Raw genomic sequence first — 20406 nt, 5'->3', positions numbered from 1 at the left:
ATAAAAATTCTCCACTGGATCCCCCTGAATATGGATCTTACATCTTTTCACAAACATATTCTGTGCATTCTTTTTTTCTTCGGCAATTTTAAGTATCATATGGCAATAAAAACTCAAAGATGTTTGAATGGTCAACTAACAGATTTTAGAAGTTTCACAGTGTGCCATCAGTGAAGAACTGTTTGTAGACTGAAGAAACAGTAAGACATTAAAAACATGGAATCCTTGGCTAGATATAATGGTATAAAATACATTATTCCTTTACTTGTATTCCCCATGGCCCTAATCCATTGAAGGATTTTATCACTATAATCCTTATACATGTGGGGGCATAAGAGTGTACCATTATCTACCCTTAAATATTATTTAACATTTATACTGTGGTAGCACACTGCAAATATTTAAGCATGTATTTATTTTTACTCGTATGGATCACCCCATTTTATTCATGAAAATATTGAATGCAGTTAAGCAAATATATAAATAATTGCAGGATCTGTCTCTCTGCTTGTAAAATGGAAGACCTGCAATATATGGCATGAGTTTCTGACACTCCTTCTATACTCACTTCATTAAAGAAATGATTTAAATGTTTTAAAAAGTATACAGAACATGTCTGATGGCTATGTTAATGCTATATGTTAAATAGAAAACTCCTCAACTCACAGGAGTACATTATTCAGGGTAATTTCCTGCTTTGCTGGATTGTAGCGGGATTCAGTTTCCCAAGTAATTCTACATGGGTCTGAACAGAAGGAAAACAAATGACCAATGTTAGGAAAAGATAATTACTGAGCACGATGTTCAGAATTAACAAATGGGAAGTCTTTGTAGTCTGCAAATAATTTATGGAGGAGCACTAAGAACAAAAAAGAGTTGTCCTTTTACATGATGCATGAATCTAGGAAAGGACTCTTTGGCAGTAAAATAACTGAGTGGATGTTAAACAGGGTTGGTGTTTGTGTTTTAGCAACCAGCATGAGAACCCAGGGAGAGAGAGAGACTACAAGACTATTTTAAAAAAAAAAATCAATTGATTATTAGTATATATAATGTTCATGTTATGTATTATTCAAAACAGTGACAACCGGGCAATAATAGTAAGAGATTCCTCAAAAAATAGTTCCTAAGATTGTAGTATTTCATGGGTAATAGACAGAAACAAGGATTCTTCCCCCAAGAAAAGTGCAAATCTTTTATTGTTGTCCCAGAGCAAGTTAGTATTTGTTTTATGTCCTTTTTAACAAATCTTGTTCTTCTCCCTGGGCTATCCCAGCTATTTTTCTTTCCCCCGCCTTTCTTCCCTAGCTCCTTCACTTCTGCCACTTCCATCCAACTTTGTCTCTCTTCTCCACCTTCTTCCTCTTCCTCAGCTTCCTAGCACTGAGGTAATATTCCTTAGCCCATTCCTTCCTGAATGTCAGGGAGAAGTTCACTGTCTTTCACTTTACTGATACAGTTGTGAGCAGGAAAGTTGAAAGTGGAAGCCAGAGATGTTTTGTAAATGGGCATCAGCCTGCTTACCTTGCTTATTTGGCTGCTGCAAGGGTCAGTACTATAGGACCATAAGCATCAGAGTGTAACTGGTGACAGAAAGTCAAGGAGGGCTTTCAGTTCTGGCACTGAGCACTGGAGTTTAATGGCCAATACAGTTGTTTATCATTTGCAAGAAACCAGGTTGGATACTGACATGGATGACATAGTCTATTTCACTCTTGTTGAGGGAAGCAGTACAAAATGTATTTTGACACATGATTGTTAAAAAAAGAAACAAAGAAAACTCCACAGTGGGTCTATGTGCAAGTATAGAAATTCAAACCTAAGCTTAATCAATTTTTTAAAAAGTGATTTCTGATGGTGAAGTTTGTACTCATATACAGTTGATCATGTTTTGCATCTGTCTTATCCAAGGTCTTTCCAAAAAAATAATCCAGACTCCCAAATTAAGCTAACTCTGAGAAGTATAAATAAAATAAGATGGCCAAATGCCAAAAGGACTATATTAAGAAAATATTTTGGTAGACACAATTGAAAAGTGAAGTAAAAGTAACTTCCTGACAGTGGAATCATGTCAAAAAAAGAATTATGAACTGTCTATAAATAGTTGTACTTATGTGTGTGAGGGCAATGGCAGATTTTTCAAGATATTTGGCAAATACATCTTCATGGGATACAGTATGTGAGAGTAGATTCATTCAGGATTGGTTTCCTCACACTTTTGTTTTTAATGTTTACTTTTAATTAGGGCTGTCAAGCGATTAAAAAAATTAATTGTGATTAATCATGTGATTTAAAAATTAATTGTGATTAATCATGCAATTAATTGTGCTGTTTAATAATAGAATACCATTTATTTAAATAATTTTGCATGTTTTCTACATTTTCAAATATTGATTTCAATTACACAGAATACAGAGTGTACAGTGCTTAGTTTATATTTATTTTTATTACACATATTTGCTCTGTAAAAAACAAAAGAAATAGTATTTTTCAAGTACTGTAGTGCAATCTCTGTCACAAAAGTTGAACTTACAAATGTAGAATTATGTACAAAAAATAACTGCACTCAAAAATAAAACAATGCAAAACTTTAGAGCCTACAAGTCCACCCAGTCCTACTTCTTGTTCAGCCAATCGCTCAGACAAACAAGTTTGTTTACATTTATGGGAGATAATGCTGCCTGCTTCTTGTTTACAATGTCACCTGAAAGTGAGAACAGGTGTTCACATGGCACTTTTGTAGCAGGCATTGCAGAGTATTTATGTGCCAGATACGCTAAACATTCGTGTGCTCCTTCATGCTTCAACCACCATTCAGAGGACATGCATCCACGCTGATGACGGTTTCTGCTCAACAACGATCCAAGGTAGGATGGACCAGCGCATGTTCATTTTCATCATCTGAGTCAGGTGCCACCAGCAGAAGGTTGATTTTCTTTTTTTGGGGGGGGGGAGGGCGGGGCGGGGGTGGTTCAGGTTCTGTGGCTTCCGCATCAGAGTTTTGCTCTTTTAAGGCTTCTGAAAGCATGCTCCACATTTCGTCCCTCAGATTTTGGAAGGCATTTCGGATTTTTAAACCTTGGGTCAAGTGCTGTATCTATCTTTAGAAATCTCACATTGGTATCTTCTTTGCGTTTTGTCAGATCTGCAGTGACAGTGTTCTTGAAATGAACAACATGTGCTGGGTCATCATCTGAGACTGCTATAACACGTAATATATGGCAAAATGCGGGTAACACAGAGCAGGAGACATACAATTCTCCCCCAAGGAGTTCAGTCACAAATTTAATTAATGCATGATTTTGTTAACGAGCATCATCAGCATGAAAGCATATCCTCTGGAATGGTGTTTGAAGCATGCAGGGGCATATGAATGTTTAGCATATCTGGCACGTAAATACCTTGCAATGCCTGCTACAAAAGTGCCATGTGAATGCCTGTTCTCACTTTCAGGTGACACTGTAAACAAGAGGTGGGAAGCATTATCTCCCGTAAATGTAAACAAATTTGATTGGCTGAACAAGAAGTAGGACTGAGTGGAATTGTAGGCTCTAAAGTTTTGCATTGTTTTGTTTTTGAGTGCAGGTATGTAACAAAAAAAAAAATCTACATTTATAAATTGCACTTTCACGATAAAGAGATCGCACTACAGTACTTGTATGAGGTAAATTGAAAAATACCATTTCCTTTATCACTTTTAAAGTGCAAATACATGGAATAAAAATAATAATATAAAGTGAGCACTGTACACTTTGTATTCTTTGTTGTAATTTAAATCAATATATTTGAAAATGTAGAAAAACATCCAAAAATATTTTATAAATTTCAATTGGTATTCTATTGTTTAGCAGTGCAATTAAATCTGTGATTAAGCGTGATTTTTTTAACTGAAATGAATTTTTTTGAGTTAATCACGTGAGTTAACTGCGATTAATTGACAGCCGTAATTTTAATTGATGTTTTTTCATCTTATAGACATAGATGCAAAAATTACAGTGCAAATATGTTTACTTATTCTAGAGTCCGTGTTTATACTTACAAGTGGAATCCTATTATAAGGGTAGCTTTGAGGAATCCTGTTTTGATCATTCTATCCAAATGACCAATCTATGTGGAATATCAAACAGTGAACATGCCTAATGAGACATTTGCAATAAACATTTTACATTGTTGTAGCAGCCAGAGGCCTGGACCATGTGAGGGCCTCATTGTGCTAGGAAATCAACAATTCCTCCTTTGAAGATCAGCATGAGTTCTTTAATTTAATGCCAAGATCTATTGCAGCCTCATATCACACAAAAATGCAAAATTCTTTCCTGTCTTTGGAAAAGGAAAGCAAATACTAGACACTTATGTGATGAAGTGGGAATTTTCTGTAATATTTTTATGACCCTTAGGTGTTCCTCAGTTTCCCCTTTGTTTTGCATGGTTACTCAGTGGGGCAGGGGGAGGACATTTGCTTTCAGGGCAGGCTAAGAGACATTGATATGAATGTTGCCTCACTGTCTGAGCTGGGATTGGTTATTGAAAAAAGGACTGTGTAGAGGTGGTAGAGGGGATTGGCCATGCCCTGTCCTAGAGTGGAGCAGTGGAGGTGAGTCCTCCAAGAGGCCTAGGGAGGCTACAAGAGAAACAGTCAATGGGAGAGAGGCTGCAAGGAGCAGCCAATCAGGGCCCAGTGGGCTCATATAAAAGGAGCTGCAGGGCCAGTCAGTCAGTGGGTGGCTGGGAGCTCGGATTGTGTCTGGCAGGCTGAGAGAGCTGGTGTACCTTGGACAGGGTAGCTGCTGGCAGGGACTGGGGGAGCAAGGGGTACTCATGGATGGTTGCTGGGACTGAGATGAGGATGAAGAAGGTGCTGGGGTCATGAATAAGTGACCCAGGAAATTGTAGCAGCATTGCCAGAAGTTAAAGAGGCGCAGCAGGAGGCTGCTATCTACAGGGTCCCTGGGTTGGGGCCTGGCATAGCAGGCGGGCCCAGGTTCCCCCCCATTCGGCACCGGGGAAGTGGCCTAATTATTGGACAGTGATGACCACCCTCCAGAAGGGGGAAATGCAAATGGTGACCCGGACAGAGGGCCGAGTCATGAAGAGAATGCTACAGTTCTTGGAGTGATATGGGTCTGCAAGTGGACACAACGGCAAAAGAGGCACCATCAGAAGAGGGGCACCCATTGGCAGAGCTAAACCCCAAGACGGCCAGCAGGAGTGTCACAGACTGGCTGAGGCTGACCCCATATCAATGGAGGATCTGTGAAGACAATGACAAAGCCAGTCACCGGGACATTGACACCTAGCAACCAATGACCCAGAGGGAGATGCATTTCCCTAACTCTCTGCAGGGAAACTGAGCAACATTTTCCAGCTCGAGAACAATGGACTGGGGTGGTGTGAGGTGCGGGGAATAAGAATTGGCTGCTGGGAAGGAGTTAGGGCTGTGACCTGTCTCCTTCGTCAGATTCCAGTTTGAAAAATGGCATTCACTACAACTTAGCTGGGCTCTGGCTAATCAGAATGGACTTGGGCTGTGCTTTAACCTTCCGTTCTCTATGTTAACGTAAGGACTTACTATCCTGTGTTCCAGTCGACTAATAAACACTACTGTTTTCACAATGCTGATTGAATGTCACCGCAAATGCTTGGGGAGGTGCATTAATCCCGGAAGTGTGTACAAGTCTCTACCAGGGGTCTGTCTCAGTTAGACTTGCTGAATAGAGCTCAAAATGTGAAGCAGGACTGCTGAAGCCCGAGAGGTTTAGTCTAAGGAAGCGGTGAGGCTGTGTGGCCTACCCTGAACAGGAAGAGTGAGACCTCTTGGGGGGTCTGGCACACTAAAGGGGTTTCTCCTACAGACTGTGCCAAAGCTGGGGGCGTAGCACTGAGCCTGTGGATCCGTGACAATTCGCTCTTCATGATTTTTAAAACTTAATTCTAACCAGTTAACACAACAGGTGCACTAACCATCGCTGATTGTAAGCATTAAAAAAAAAATCCCTCTCTTAAGTAGGATAAAGAATATTATACATATTTTCAAAAAATAACTGACTAACACAATAGATACATTATTGACTCTATTCTGACTTGCTTTGGGTGTTACAGACAGTTAAGTAAGAGAGCAGTAGGAAGAAAGGGTAAAAAAAGCAGAAAGAGGAAGACTGAGTAGGAAAGAAAATAAACAGAGGTATGGATGTCTGAATAGAGACAGCCTTGCTAGGTAAAATGTATTGGCTGTAATATGATAACTTGTACATGTTCCCAAAAGAAAATAGAATTCATCCTGGTTGTAGTTTGCATTCCATCATGATTCCAGAAATTAAAGAGCTACACTCAAAGTTTCTATTAAACATTTAAGATGTAGCAATGTCCTATAATTGCTTCTCCAGCACACAGTATAAGTTGAAGGTTTTCTCAAATCTTTTATTAATAGTCTTTGAAAAAAATACAGGTGATTAAAGCTTCTGAGCAACTTTCCTTTTGTATTATAATTTTTTCCCCCATTGATTGTTTTGGTAACTAAAAGCATTCAGACATTACTTTTTTGGAACAAGAACAAAACCCTGATGTAGCTGAGGGCTAGCACACAAAGCAGTTTTATAGAATCATGTCCCAGAAAGTAAGTTACAAGTCTAAATAAAGATTGCAATGATTATTTATCATATCTTAATTATTTACCTAGGGCTTGATTTTCAGAGCTACTCAGCACCCTTGGCTCCCATTAACTTCAATGAGTACTGTGGATACTCAGCAACTTTGGAAATTGGCTCCATTTTTTTTTTTTTAGTTCTTTGCCATGGAGAGGAAGATTTGCCCCACTGCCCATAACCCGAAACCATCCAGTGGAATGTCCTGTTCCTCTATGCCAACCTTTTTTTCCTGCAAGCCTTGCTCCAAGGTCCCCCTTAAGGGGGATGCCCTCCACAGTGGAGGGGCTTATGGCCCTAAGGTTGTATTATCTTTCCTTGGAAATCTCCTGTAGGGAGGGGTGGGGTGTGTGTGGGGGGGCAACCAAAGCAGATCCCTGGATCCAAGGAGAATACTGCAGGGTTCCAGGGGAAGGAAAGGATGCTGCTGGGGAGGCAATTGGCCTACTTCTTTTCATGCAGACAGGGAGACCCACATGCAGTGATCTTTGGGATGTGATCAAACCAATAGCAATCTGAATTCAACTTGGAGGAAAGTGCTCAGCTTGCAGGAGGCATCAGGAAATTAGTCTGTGTGCACACGCCTAGAATAGTAGCTGCAGTTGCAATGGCTCTGTAAATAGTTCTCTTAATAAAGAACCAGTTTAGTTTTACAAGCAAAGAGCCCTTTTATCTTATTACTTGGTGTGCAGTACATGAAACAGAGCCCATGTATATAAAATGTAATTGGAAATTAACTTTAGAATCAGTGTATAGAAATACCTGCCATTCTTACACTCTCTCATCACTATGGCTGCATTATCCTCCTTACCTCCACATGCAGAGAGGTTTCAACCCTTCCCCCAACCAGAACTCAGGAGAAGTACTAGCCTACTCTCTGCACAGTGGGTTCCATTTGGGGGCAATCCAGAGAGAAGGTACCATGTGGTGGAAGAATCTTGCAGTGCTGCTCCTATGACACTGCTGGGGAGTCAGGGAAAACCCTGCATGGGGTGACAGCTGGTGCAGTCAGAGTCTCTGTACAGAGACCGTGGATCTTGTAGGTAGGGTTGCCAACTTTCTGATTGCAGAAGACCCCTGCCCGGCCCCTTCTATGAGGCTTTACCCCCCCCCGCCCCCCGCTCACTACATCACCGCTCCCTCCATCACTCTCCTCTACCGTCACTCACTCGCTCATTTTCACCAGGCTGGGGCAGGATTTTGCAGTGCGGGAGGGGGTGAGGGCTCCAACTTTGGGTGCGGGCTGGGGCCGTGGATGAGGGGTTTGGGGTGCAGGAGAGGGCTCCAACCTGGGGCTGAGGGGTTCAGAGTGTGGGACCGGGTGCGGGCTCTGGGAAGGAGGTTGGGTGCAGAAGGGGGCTCAGGGCTGTGGCAGAGGGTTGTGGTATGGGGGGGGAGTGAGCTCTGTCGGGCGTGTGGGCTCTGGGGTGGGGCTGAGGGGCTTGGGGTGTGGAAGGGGATGTGGGGTGCAGGCTCCAGGAGGGAGTTTTGGTGCAGGAGGGGGCTCAGGGCTGGGGCAGGGGGTTGGGGTGCGGGAGGGCATTCGGGGTGCGGACTTCAGGCGGCGCTTACCTCAGTCAGCTCCCAGAGGTGTCTGGTATGTCCCTGCAGCCACTAGGCGAAGGGGCAGCCAGGGGGCTCTGCACGCTGCCCTCGCCCACAGGTGCTGCCCCCGCAGCTCCCATTGGCTGTGGTTCCTGGCCAATGGGAGCTGCGCAGCTGGCGCTTGGGGCAGGGGCAGCACACGGCGCCTCCTTGGCCACCCTGCGTCTAGGAGCTGGACATGCTGGCCGCTTCCAGGAGCTGCGTGCAGCCAGGGCAGGCAAGGAGCCTGCCTTAGCCCATCTGCACCTGCCACTGACTGGACTTTTAATTGACCGGTCAGCACCAAGTCCCTTGTTGATTGGGCAGTCCAGTCGAAAACCAGACCCTTAGCAACCCTAATTGTAGGATCTGCAGTGTCTGAAGGCAGCAAAACCATCCCCTTCACAGAAGGATTCAGGGTAAACTTTATAAGAAGGAACCTTGAAGAGTTTCTCTCTCTGGGCTGCCTCCTGTGGGTTTTATCATAGGATGGCGCAGTCTGTCGTGTGAATGGAGGACATTATCTTTCAGTCAGAGCTCCCAGGGTATTAATAATTCAAAGCACAAGCTCCAGGTTGATGCAGACTGAGCTGCACCGATGCAGCTGCACCACTGTAGTGCTGCCAGCGCAGAGGCTGTAAGCTGGCAGAAGAGAGTTCTGCCGTTAGCTTAATTACTCCAGCCTCTGCAAACGGCGGTAGCTATGTCAGCAGGAGAAGCTCTCCCACCAACAGAGTGTTGTCCACACTGGCGCTAGGTTGTTATAACTTATGTTGCTCGGGGGGGGAGGGGGGCTTACTCACATCCCTGAGTAACAAATTATACCGACCTAAGCTAAGTACTCAGTCCTCGTTTGAATGCTGAAGAAAGCAGACACTTTTGTTGCTGATGTAGGATAAGGTGTATTTAAAAAAAAAATTAAAAAAAACCCAAAAGATCCAATTCTTAAAGCCATAAAAGTTAGAGATGAAATCTGTTAGGCCATCCAGTCTATCCCTTGACAGTACAGGATCACTTTCTACAGTGTATTTTCTAATACTTTTCTGTTAAATTTAACGCTTAAACATATATACATATTAATGCATGCTTATTTTAACAATTTATTTTGTAAAATATTGTCTTTATCTTAACTTTGTATTACCTGCTCTCTCATACAATGAAATATGAAGTGTGTTTCTGCAGTCTTTGCTCAGACAAAAGCAGCACTGAGGTCTGCAGAATCATATCCATCTATTGTTGCTTTGCTTACTAAGTTTGAAGTACCATCTGTTGGAGCTTTTCAGTGACTTTCCTCACTGAGTCCTAAACAGAATTAACATTAATAACAGTAGAAACAAGAATCCATGTTGAATTAGTTTGAAGAGGGATACAATCTCTAGCCAGATGTCTAATAAAAACATAGTGAGTCAGAGAAAGCATGTATGCTCTTGTAATTTGTAATTTGCAGCATTCCATGGATGAAAAGGTCACTGCAAACCAAGCTGCATTTAACAATTCCCTCTTCTCTCTGTTGTTCAGAACATCATTTCATAGCTGAAAGTCTAGGGGGGAAGGAAGTTTTATATATTCATTCATATTTCATAACAGAATAAAAGTGTAATTCTAGTTTGGAAAGTGTGCATCCAAAAATGGCAACTTCTACCGGAACAGATCTGCTTGCTGTAGCTATTCAAAGTAGTATCTGCTTATTTTAGTGGCAAAAATATGTTTTCACTGACTAATTTACCATCAACAGAATTATAAGTTAAATTTCAACTACATGGCTAAATTCTTCTGTCATTTACACTCAAGTAGCCCACTGAGGAAACCAGTTCTTCTGCAGTCACAGAGGAAAGGGCGGGTTTTACCCCAGTATGAGTATTCCAGTTATGTATCACAAACAAGGTTCTATATATAAACTGAAATGATGCAGAATTTTAAATGCTCACAATAATAGCTCTCTACCTGTTTTCTGTCATATGGACAAGAACTTGCTACTGTGTGACTGGAAACTTACCCTGGCAGCCCCACAGTGTGTTAATGTACTGAGCAGTAATGAAGTTACAGTGATGGATTTTCCTCGACTATCACATTTGCTGGTATGTATACTTTTTCCATATATATTACCTGCACTATAAGTGGTGCAGATATAACTTAGAGAGTTTTTTCACTTCAAGGTCCCAGAAACAAAGACAAGGTTTTCATTAATTCATTCTATTAATGATTTGAGTTCTTAAGCTGTTCTTCTTCCAATCATATCCCCTCTCAGCCTTTGTTTTGCTAGGCTAAACGAGTGAACCTTGTTTAGTAGGTTCTTGTTAGATAGGTTCTCCATTCTCCTGATTTAACAAAACTAGCACAAGTAGTCCTCCCACTGTTGTCCCACATTTCACTGGTCACCACAATCACCTTTCTTTGGTCAACTTCCCCACATAGTCTCATTCTGCAATCCACAGTTGCAACCACTGTCTTGTATCTTGCAGACAGTGCTGCTTTCAAATTATGTATTAGTGGGTGTTAAAAAGGAGTACAACTTATACTTGGCTCACTGTCTGACACACACACAAATGTATCTATGTTTGTAAATGCCCTTTGCAGTAAAAGTATATTAGCCATGCAAAAAAACAAAAACAAAACCTACTCAACATAATTCATTTGGAATACATTAGGGAACATTTACTACATGTTGTATTAAAAATATAACAATGTATAACCCACTTCCCTCCTTTGTCGATGACTGCAGAGGTGTGAGCTGCTCACTTCACCTTGAATACTCTTTTACAACCTGTTAACTCCTTATGCTGAAAGATCTGTTCCACCTTCTAGGATTTTTGCCGCCCAAAGCAAAAACAATTTTGGCCCCCCCCCCCCCCGTTCTTTAATTACCCCACTCCGGGCCCCGCCTCAACTCTGCCCCTTCCCCAAATCCCCAGCCCTGCCTCCTCCCCCCAGGCTCTCAAGCCTAGGAGGGAGGGAGGGGGAGAAGCAGCGCCCGCGCCGTGGCCACTCGGAGTCTCCCCCTCCCTCCCAGGCTCTCAAGTCTGGGAGGAAGGGGGAGCAGCGGCGTGCAAAACGGCTGTTTCGCGCCCCGCGGCCGCTCAGGATCTCCCCCTCCCTCCCAGGTTTGAGAACCTGGGAGGGAGGGGGAGACTCCGAGTGGCCGCGGCGCGGGCGCCGCTTCTCCCCCTCCCTCCCAGGCTCTCAAGCCTGGGACGGAGGGGGAGCAGCGGCGCGCGAAACGGCCGCTCGGGATCTCCCCCCTCCCAGGTTTGAGAGCCTGGGAGGGAGGGGGAGACCCCGAGCCGCCGCGGCGCGCGAAACAGCTGATTTGCGCGCCGCTGCTCCCCCTCCCTCCCAGGCTTGAGAGGCTTGAGAGCCTGGGAGGGAGGGCGAGTAGTGGCGCGCGAATCACCTGTTTTGCGCGCCCTGGCAGCAGCAGCGGAGGTGAGCTAGGGCAGCCGGGGCACATTTTTAGGGGCGGCATTCTGGCGCCGGCCATGCCGCCCCTAAAAATGTGCCGCCCCAAGCACCAGCTTGTTTTGCTGGTGCCTAGAGCCGGCCCTGTCCACCTTGTATTTAGCTGTGACACACAAAGTATCTTTCCTGGACCTGAGGAAGAGCTCTGTTTCAGCTTGAAAGCTTGTCTCTTTCACCAACAGAATCTGGTCCAATAAAACAGGGGTTCTCAACCTTTTTCTTTCTGAGGCCTCCCCCCAACATGCTGTAAAAACTCCACAGCCCACCTGTGCCACAATAACTGGTTTTCTGCATATAAAAACCAGCAGCAGCGTGAAGCAGGGCAATTCTTTTGGGCTCCATGCCAAGGGGCCCCCTGCAAAGCTACATTGCTCAGGCTTCGGATTTACCCCCGGGTGATAGGGCTCTGGGATTTAGCCCCATGTGGTGGGGCTTCAGCTTTCTGCCTTGGGCCTCAGCGAGTATAATGCCGGCCCTGCTTGGTGGACCCCCTGAAATGTGTTAACAGCCTCCCAGGGGGCTCCAGACCCCTGGTTGAGAACCACTGCAATAAGAGATATTACTGCACACACCTTGTCTCCAATAGAAATATGTTTTCCTTTTTACAAAATCCTAGTCTGTTTTCAAGGGCCAGTGCTCCCTCTGCAGGCAGAAAAAAAGCTTTACAGAACTGTTGCTATCATGGAGTTCTTTAAAAAAAAAAAGGCATTTTATCCAGAAGTGGTCAGTAACTGTAATATGGAATTTTTTATTATAACTGACGAGTAGGTGTTTAAAAAAAAACAATTTGAAGTTTGCTGTTGTATCCAAAATTCAGTAAAAATAAAGTGTAACTTAAAAACATTATTTAAATGATTCAGCTATCTGTTCAATCTTAACAGTCTTGGGAAATAAGTTGTTTACATGCATGTTTAAAGATTATTCCAAATAACCCATGTGTGATTTGCTTCATTAGCAACACGTGATGCAACTGGCCATCAGAGTTTGAGGAAAGATCTTTAATAAGCATGATGAGAGGCCAGTGTTACATGCTGAGGTCTATGTGATGGCAGCCTGGCCCCAGCTTGTATTCCCAAGCCTTTGCTATCTCAAACTAGCTCCCTCCTGAAACCTATCCTTCTCCAGTTCCTCATCAACTAAAGGACTTAATGAGTTTTAAATATTAGGCTACCAAAATATAAATACACACTTATTCTATAAGAAGCATGTATGCAACTATGGAAATGGGAAAAGAAAGTATGTTAAACATGCTGTATTGTCAGAGTTCCCCTTATTTTATTTGGAAGCTTTTGGTTTGTGATGTCTCTTAAAGTTTACTGTAATAATTTATTGTTCTACAATGTATTTGTGTGCTATTAAATGAATTATTATGCAAGAATATTTTAAATTTGAGCAGACTGAGTAGGAGTCATCTGCAAATGAACTTAATAGACTTAATAGGTGGGTTTCTATAAATAATAGAAGAGAAGACAACAAAAAATACAGATTGGATTTGGATGGCTTGAGACAAAATTATCTGAGGAATCTTTGAATGTGGGGGATCTCTTTCAGAAATCAAGAACTCCAAAAATATGAGACAATGCCATGTAATTCTTATTATACTGCCCAAGTGGTGCCGCCTGTATCCTCATTATTAATCCCAATGTCAGTGCATTGGAGATCAGAATACTGATTCAACAGGAAGAAACATTAAACCCCATGAATGCCTGTCTTTAAAATTTTGAAAGGAATCTTGAGAATAAGAAGCGGAGGTTAAAACAAGCTCCTATGCACTTTGCCAATAATGTAAATGGAGCAGTTAGAATTGAGCCATTTTAATTTAAATCTACTAGAAATCTGGAGCAAGTTCTCATTTTCATCAATGGAGCTGAAAAATTTAGCCATAGCATTCGCATTCATTGAACAGTCTCAACTGGAAAATCCATAGGGTTACTCAAAATGGAGCCTAGACCCCAAAAGAAAGTCTATTGGCAAGTGGTTAAAATACTGGGAGATACGTGCAAAGCCATGTATTTTTACTCTCGTTTAGTGATTATGAAATGCTTTTATTTTAACAGCTTCATCCAAGAAGCATTTAAAAGAGAGGAAGGAAGACAATACCTCTCAAATACAGGCGCTATCAAGACAAGCTGAATGTACAAAATAGCATGATATAGAAAAGCAGATGAATCCCAATACTCAGATCACTGAGAACAGAAACTCTCTCAAGAATACATCATTGCCATTCTGGAATAGAAGCCTGTACCCAGAAAGACAGAGATGCCATATACTGGGCAAACATGATCAAGGACAACTGAGACCTGTGAGCAATTGTGATGCAAGTGGGGAAAAGCAAGCCAAGCAGCAAAAAAAAAAAAAAGGACAATGGAAATACACAGGATTCCGAACAGAGCAAAGTGATAATGGACTCTTTGATCACAAACTACCTTATTACTTAGGTTACTAGCTAGACTCCTGGGAACTAGCTCAACTGTCAAGCACTATTATCCTTATAGACAAAGTAATGAAGCATTTCAGCAGGCGTGGCATCCCACCCTGTATAGTTTCAGACAATAGACCACAGCTGACTTGCAGCAAACGTAAGGTCCCAGGGGTCTAGAACCCGGGCTTAGTAGAGGTACCAGGCAGCTGGCCTCTCCAGGCTGCCCCCCAGCAGCAGCTGTAACTGGCTTGTACATCACTCCCCATGACACACTCTAGATATAGACCCCTAGAAGTTCTGCCTCGAGAGTTTGATAGACAGCAGCCCTTAGCTCCTCATTTGCTCCCTGCCCTATATAAACTCAAGGGGCATTCTAGTAAGTATTCAGGTAAGCGTGTGGATCTTCTGTAGCTGCCATGGCTATTACAGCTCCTTACTCTTGAATTCCTGGCTTGATTTGGACTTCACCTCCTGACTTGGACTCTGACCCTTGGTATCAACTCTAGCCTGGACCTGCTATGAACTCCTCTGCTACTCCTAGCCTCAGGTTTGCTCCTGCTCTGGCCCTAGGCCCTGGCTTGTTGGGCTCCTGACAATAAGTTTGTGCAATTTATCCAGAAATGGGATCACATCATTGTCCTATAATTGCCATACCACAGCTAGTCACTGACAAAGCTGACTAGGCAGTTAAAGTTGCTACGACTGTTAAAGAAAGTGGCAAAAAGCAAAGAGAATATATGGCAAGACATTCTCGAATGGAGAAACACTCCCACAGAAGGCATTGATAGCAGTCCAGTACGATATTTGATGTCAAGATGAACATTTTGTGACCCAAGAACTCCTCAATGCCAACTGGCAAGGGCATTGCGAGAGTATTATGATTATGTACATTCTGATTCACCAAAGAATGTCATGTGAGGTCTCAAATGAAACCCAGGGTCACACAAGTCACTGTTATTATTGAGAAATACTATGTGAGGAGTTATGCATGTAGACTGAAAATATGTTTGTAGCTTCTGTATCATAGTACAGGCAGAAACAAGTTTCTTGTCAGACAAAATATGTTTATTCACACCTCTCTCTATCAGCATGTAAGCTAAGACAACGGATGCACAATTATGTACAAAGTCAGACGTATGAAGTCAACAGGTATGAGCACACAGGAAAAACAAGTAACAGGTGGTTGTACTGTGTCTGAGTACAGACAGTGAACTTTGGGGAAATATGCAGAAGGCAAAAAAGGCATCCCCTTATCCTGCACCAAGGAAGTAAATGGGATCACAACCAGCTGTGGTTGAAGACATTGTAAAGCTTTGGGTGAGAACCTCCTAATGAAGTTTAACCTAATAGTTAAGTTTAATTACTACAAAGTGTGTTACGATTTTGTTTTACATGTAACCTTTTGTTTTCATTACCCTTACTCACCATCTCTTAAAGCTTAAATCTTCAGTAATATACTTATCCTTGTTTTCACTATAAATCCTTGTTTTCACTATAAATACATCTCAGTGCTGTTATATTAAGCAAGATGATGATCCTGAGTTGAATCATACCAACTGGTATGTGCACTGTTCCCTTGGGGACAGCAGATCTGGTATTTATGTGAGTGTTCAGCAGATAGGGGGCTGGACACTAACAGGGGAACGCTTCAAAGGGGTTTGGAGACTGGGGTGCACCTACTGTTAGCCTGCAAGGCAAAGTAAGGGCTGGCAAAGCCCAGAGAAGAGAGTGTGTGTGGGGCAAACAGGCTGGTGGTGTCAGGGAGCTGACATCCAGTTAAGTACAAACAAGTATCCCTCATGCGGGAGGCAGGAGCTAACAAGTTGATTCGCAGTCCTGGGTACCCCAAGAACCATCACCTACACATCTTGGTGTTTACATCCCCAGCATTACTACAACCAGGAGTAATGGAATGAGTAACAGACAAAAAGGAAGAGAAATACACAAAGGCCAAAGCCTACTATAATCAATAAGCTAAAGACCACCCAGTAGTACAAACAGGAGATCCTGTCAGGATCAAATTTTCTTCTTAGGACAAATCATACTCTTGAAAGCAAGGTACATGTGTCAAACAGATAAACTTTCTTTCAGATAATGTAGCAGTGGATGGGCACATAGTTCACTGAAACCACAAATACATTCACACAGTACAAACAAGACAGAAATCGCAGACGGGGAAGACAGCGAAATATGCACTCCACTGAGATTTGCTCAGCAGGACACAGAAGGTGCACAGGAGCACTGACCGATAGATATTGGAACAGACTGTCAAAATACCACACCAAGTTCATGGCAGTCTTCTATCATCACAAGAGAGACTCACGCTCCAACATCAAACCATCCTCAAGACATATACAAGACTTCATACAATTCTAGGGCATGAAAGAACAACCCTTCCAGACACAAAGGAAAATTGGTTCTCAACCTGTGGTTCATAGAACTCTGGGGGTCTGCAAACTATGTCTAAGAGGTCCATGAAAGAGGTAGGCAAAACAGGCTGAACAGAATTCAACTATATAAACAAACAAAAGATTTTCAAAAGGGGTCCGCACCTCCATATGAAATTTTTTTTAGGGGTCTGCAAATGAACAAAGGTTGAGAACCAGTGCCTTAGACACCAAAGAAGTTGAATTAGTTAATTAAAACAAAAAGTTGTTGATAATATAGAGTTTATCATATGTAAAGTAAAAGTATATAAGAATATAGTAGTCATGTTTAATTTTGCTATTTCAAATGTGACATATGGGAGGTTACGATAAATAGTTCTGTCTACAGGGAAGATATGGTATGATTGTGTATGGGCACTTAGAGAAGTTTTGTTTCAGGAAGTGCTTGATGAGAGCACAGAGTACATGAAGGGAGGAATAAAACCTGAATGCAACACTGTCTTGGTTCTCTCTCTTTATGCTTGCATATAGATCAGGGATGAAAACCAAGACTATTGTTGTCAGTAGCTACCGGTGTGGTGCTCTGCTCTTGTTCGATGATAACAGTCAGCTGTGTGCGTGCTCCCTCTGCGTGCTGCCCCAGCTCTGCACAGATAGCTGACACAGCAAACCCCGAGAGAACCCCCAAAGACCACAGACGAAGGAACCCGAGCCAGGTTTATTGTCAAACGAAGCACAGTAATAGTTTCCTATAGACTCTACAGGACATACTACGAATATGTGCCCCCGGCAATGGGCACAGCTCAGTCAGTGGCTGGACTTTCCACTGCCCCCTAGGCTGGCCAAAGATGCACACTCCAGGACCTACTTTTATACAGTTACAGGACAGATTACTCATCCCTACTGACCTATTGAGGTATAGCCTCTTGGCTCATTAGGGTGCTGTCTCCCCCTTTGATCATGTTGTTTCAGACAAACAGATCTATCCATCATGTTGTCCTTTTGACCCTGTCTTTAAGATCCACCTGCCTATTCCTTGTTAGGTCTATGGAGTGTCCTTGTATTGGGCTGTCCAGTGCCATCTTGGCACAAGTTCCTCTTATTAGCACTTAGATGTGAATGCACCTGCTTCTAACAACCGTCTTCTCACTAACTTCTGTGAGCGGGGACTGATTCTGGCTCACAGTACAGCTTTTGCTTAGCAATGCCTGGAAGTACTTTGGTTCAGGCTTCAGGCCTCAGACACAAGAGTTTATGTTTCAGGGCCTCATCTTACTACAACTATCACTGTTCTCCAGGTTTGAACTGGAGCAACAAGGTCATGCAATATATAAGGGTGAGTGAACCTGTTAAGAGAAAAGTATAACCAACACCACTGTTAGGCTTGGTAGGCCCTCCCTCTATCTGTTCAACCTACCATAGGGCTCTGCAACCATTAACCTGGACTCACAACACCCCTGCAACTTAGGCAGGTATTTCTATCCCCAGTTTACAGGTAGGCTAAGTGATTTTCTGAGGTCACTTAAAATGTCAGGGTCTGTCAGGACTAGCACTCAGGAGTTCCTGGCACCCAATCCTGTGTGCAGACCATACTTCTTAGACATAGGAATATAGGACTGGAAGGGAGCTCCTGGATCATCAAGTCCAGGCACCTGCTATTACCAGTATGGTGCCAAAACTATCATCATTAGATCTCTAGTGTTCTACAGAGAACTGGCTGTCACTGGCTCCTCCTCCTTGTTGTCAGCTGCAATAGCCCCTTAAAAGAAGTTGACAATACATTAATATTTTCCTGAAGCCATTTATCCAATTATTGTAGTTTGCCACAATATTAAATAGGGGGAGAGGCAGCCTGTGAAAACATGCCTGGGAGGGGAGTGTGACAAAGTTCATCCTCTATCTTGGTGGGTCCTGCACTTATTGGCAGATTTTCTTGCCTCAGAGATTCACCATGTGGGTTGGGGAACAGCCCAGAGACCTTCCCCTCTGGAAGAACCCACAGTCCAGGTCAATTGGGAGGTTTGGGGGGAACCCAGGCCCACCCTCTACTCTGGGTTCCAGCCCAGGGCCCTGTGGACTGCAGCTGTCTATAGTGCCTCCTGTAACAACTACATGACAGCTACAACTCCCTGGGCTACTTCCCCATGGCCTCCTCCAAACACCTTCCTTATTCTCACCACAGGACCTTCCTCCTGGTGTCTGATAACACTTGTGCTCCTCAGTCCTCCAGCATCACTCACTCTCAGCTTCTTACACCTCTTGCTCCCAGCTCCTCACACTCACACCACAAACTGAAGTGAGCTCCTTTTTAAAACCCAGGTGCCCTGATTAGCCTGCCTTAATTGATTCTAGCAGCTTCTTCTTAATTGGCTCCAGGTGTCCTAATTAGCCTGCCTGCCTTAACTGGTTCTAGCAGGTTCCTGATTACTCTAGTGCAGCTCCTGCTCTAGTCACTCAGGGAACAGAAAACTACTCATCCAGTGACCAGTATATTTGCCCTCTACCAGACTCCTGTACCCCACTGCTCTGGGTCTGTCACAGGAGATATGAGACAGTATCTCTATTAAGACATGGCCTACACAATAGAAATGTTTGAGAGTCCCAAAAGTGGAGCATAAGTGGATTTTTTTTTTTTTTTTTGCATGTGCTGTTGACCTCAATCTCCTTTCCCTTTACACAGAAACCTTCTATTTTTATATGTCTCATATGCCTCCAGGTACTCTTCCTCCTCGGAAATAACTAGTTCAAGGACACCATAAGATCTCTTTGCATATAAAGTGGATCTTCAATACTCTGTGAAACTGGATGACAAAACCCTCTGATGTGATGTGTTATATTATTCAGCTCAGAGAGAAGGATGGAAGAATGGGGCCACACTCTATGTGATGCAGAATGAACAAGAACTTAAAATCATGTTGCACACATTCAAATGAAATGTCAGCATGCAACAAAAAATAAACAAACAAAAAAACCGGAGCTGAGTGTTATGACTATAAAGTACCCATGATCATAGCTTCAACTTACAGAGAACATAGCTCTCCTTTCACTATTTCTCCTTCAGAGCCTCTTATTATTAGGGCCCCAGACTCTAGTAGGAATGGGGGACCCGTTAGCAGGACTTCTCCCACAAGTAAATACTATGTAATGTAAGTGAGGCTTGTAGCATCTGGCTCAGTATTTGTAACTTGAAAAATATCAGTCACTTAAAATATAGCATTTACTGGATCTGGAGACAGCCATGCTGTCCTCTAGTCTCATTGGGCAAGGCCACTGAGCAGGAACAAGGTTTTGTACAAAATGTTTTAGGTGAAACCACTTTGTATGTATTATGTAATGCCCCCAAGTGAATCCTAAATAATTAATCTAAAAGCAATCCTATTGTCATGTCAGTTCCTGTTAGCTATTACAGTGGAATATGCCAGACTTTCTCCTTCACTCAATGTCACTAGTATATGTATTTATTTAAAAATGACATGTTTTATACCATATATATAATACAAATACTGCTTTATAATACACACTGTCTGACGTTCATTTCATACTCAAAAGCATTTCAAGATACAGTTTGTAGGGAAGATACTATTCTAAATGATACATGAAGTTGTGTTTTATTTTAATAATAAATTTTGTTATTGCACAGCCTATTTCTTAATATAGCTTCTCGCACCCTATAATATGACTCCCCTCTCCTCCTATTAGTTCCTTTCCTCCCCCGCCCTCCTTCATAAGACCTGAAGATGTGCAATGTCCTGCTAAAAAAGAAGAGACCTGGACATTCTAATAACACTTTCCACTTGCAAATTCAAATATACCTACTGATGTGTAGCTTCTCACAAAACTAAGTGATTGGGCAACAAAATGGCAAATGAAATTTAATGTGGATAAATGTAAAGTAATGCACATTGGAAAAAATAAC

At 42.7% G+C, this 20406-nt stretch overlaps 1 long non-coding RNA gene across 4 annotated transcripts in view; it reads left to right on the top strand.

The window, feature by feature from the left end:
- The window catches only part of LOC117872059, a 36280-nt gene extending 16272 nt beyond the window's left edge, over positions 1-20008 (top strand). For 3 of the 4 annotated variants that reach the window (XR_004644391.1, XR_004644388.1, XR_004644389.1), the window contains 2 exons: positions 10193-10303; positions 13739-15473. This is a non-coding gene — a long non-coding RNA (uncharacterized LOC117872059). Of the gene's footprint in view, positions 1-10192; positions 10304-13738; positions 15474-19206 lie in introns of those variants that run through there. The other variant, XR_004644390.1, reaches the window with a different exon arrangement.
- The last annotated feature ends 398 nt before the right edge of the window (positions 20009-20406 follow it).

This window comes from Trachemys scripta, chromosome 2 (genome assembly GCF_013100865.1).
Source record: "Trachemys scripta elegans isolate TJP31775 chromosome 2, CAS_Tse_1.0, whole genome shotgun sequence".
Lineage (NCBI taxonomy): Eukaryota > Metazoa > Chordata > Testudines > Emydidae > Trachemys > Trachemys scripta.
Note: the sequence above shows the minus strand (reverse complement) of the source record. Positions and strands in the feature narration are given on the sequence as shown.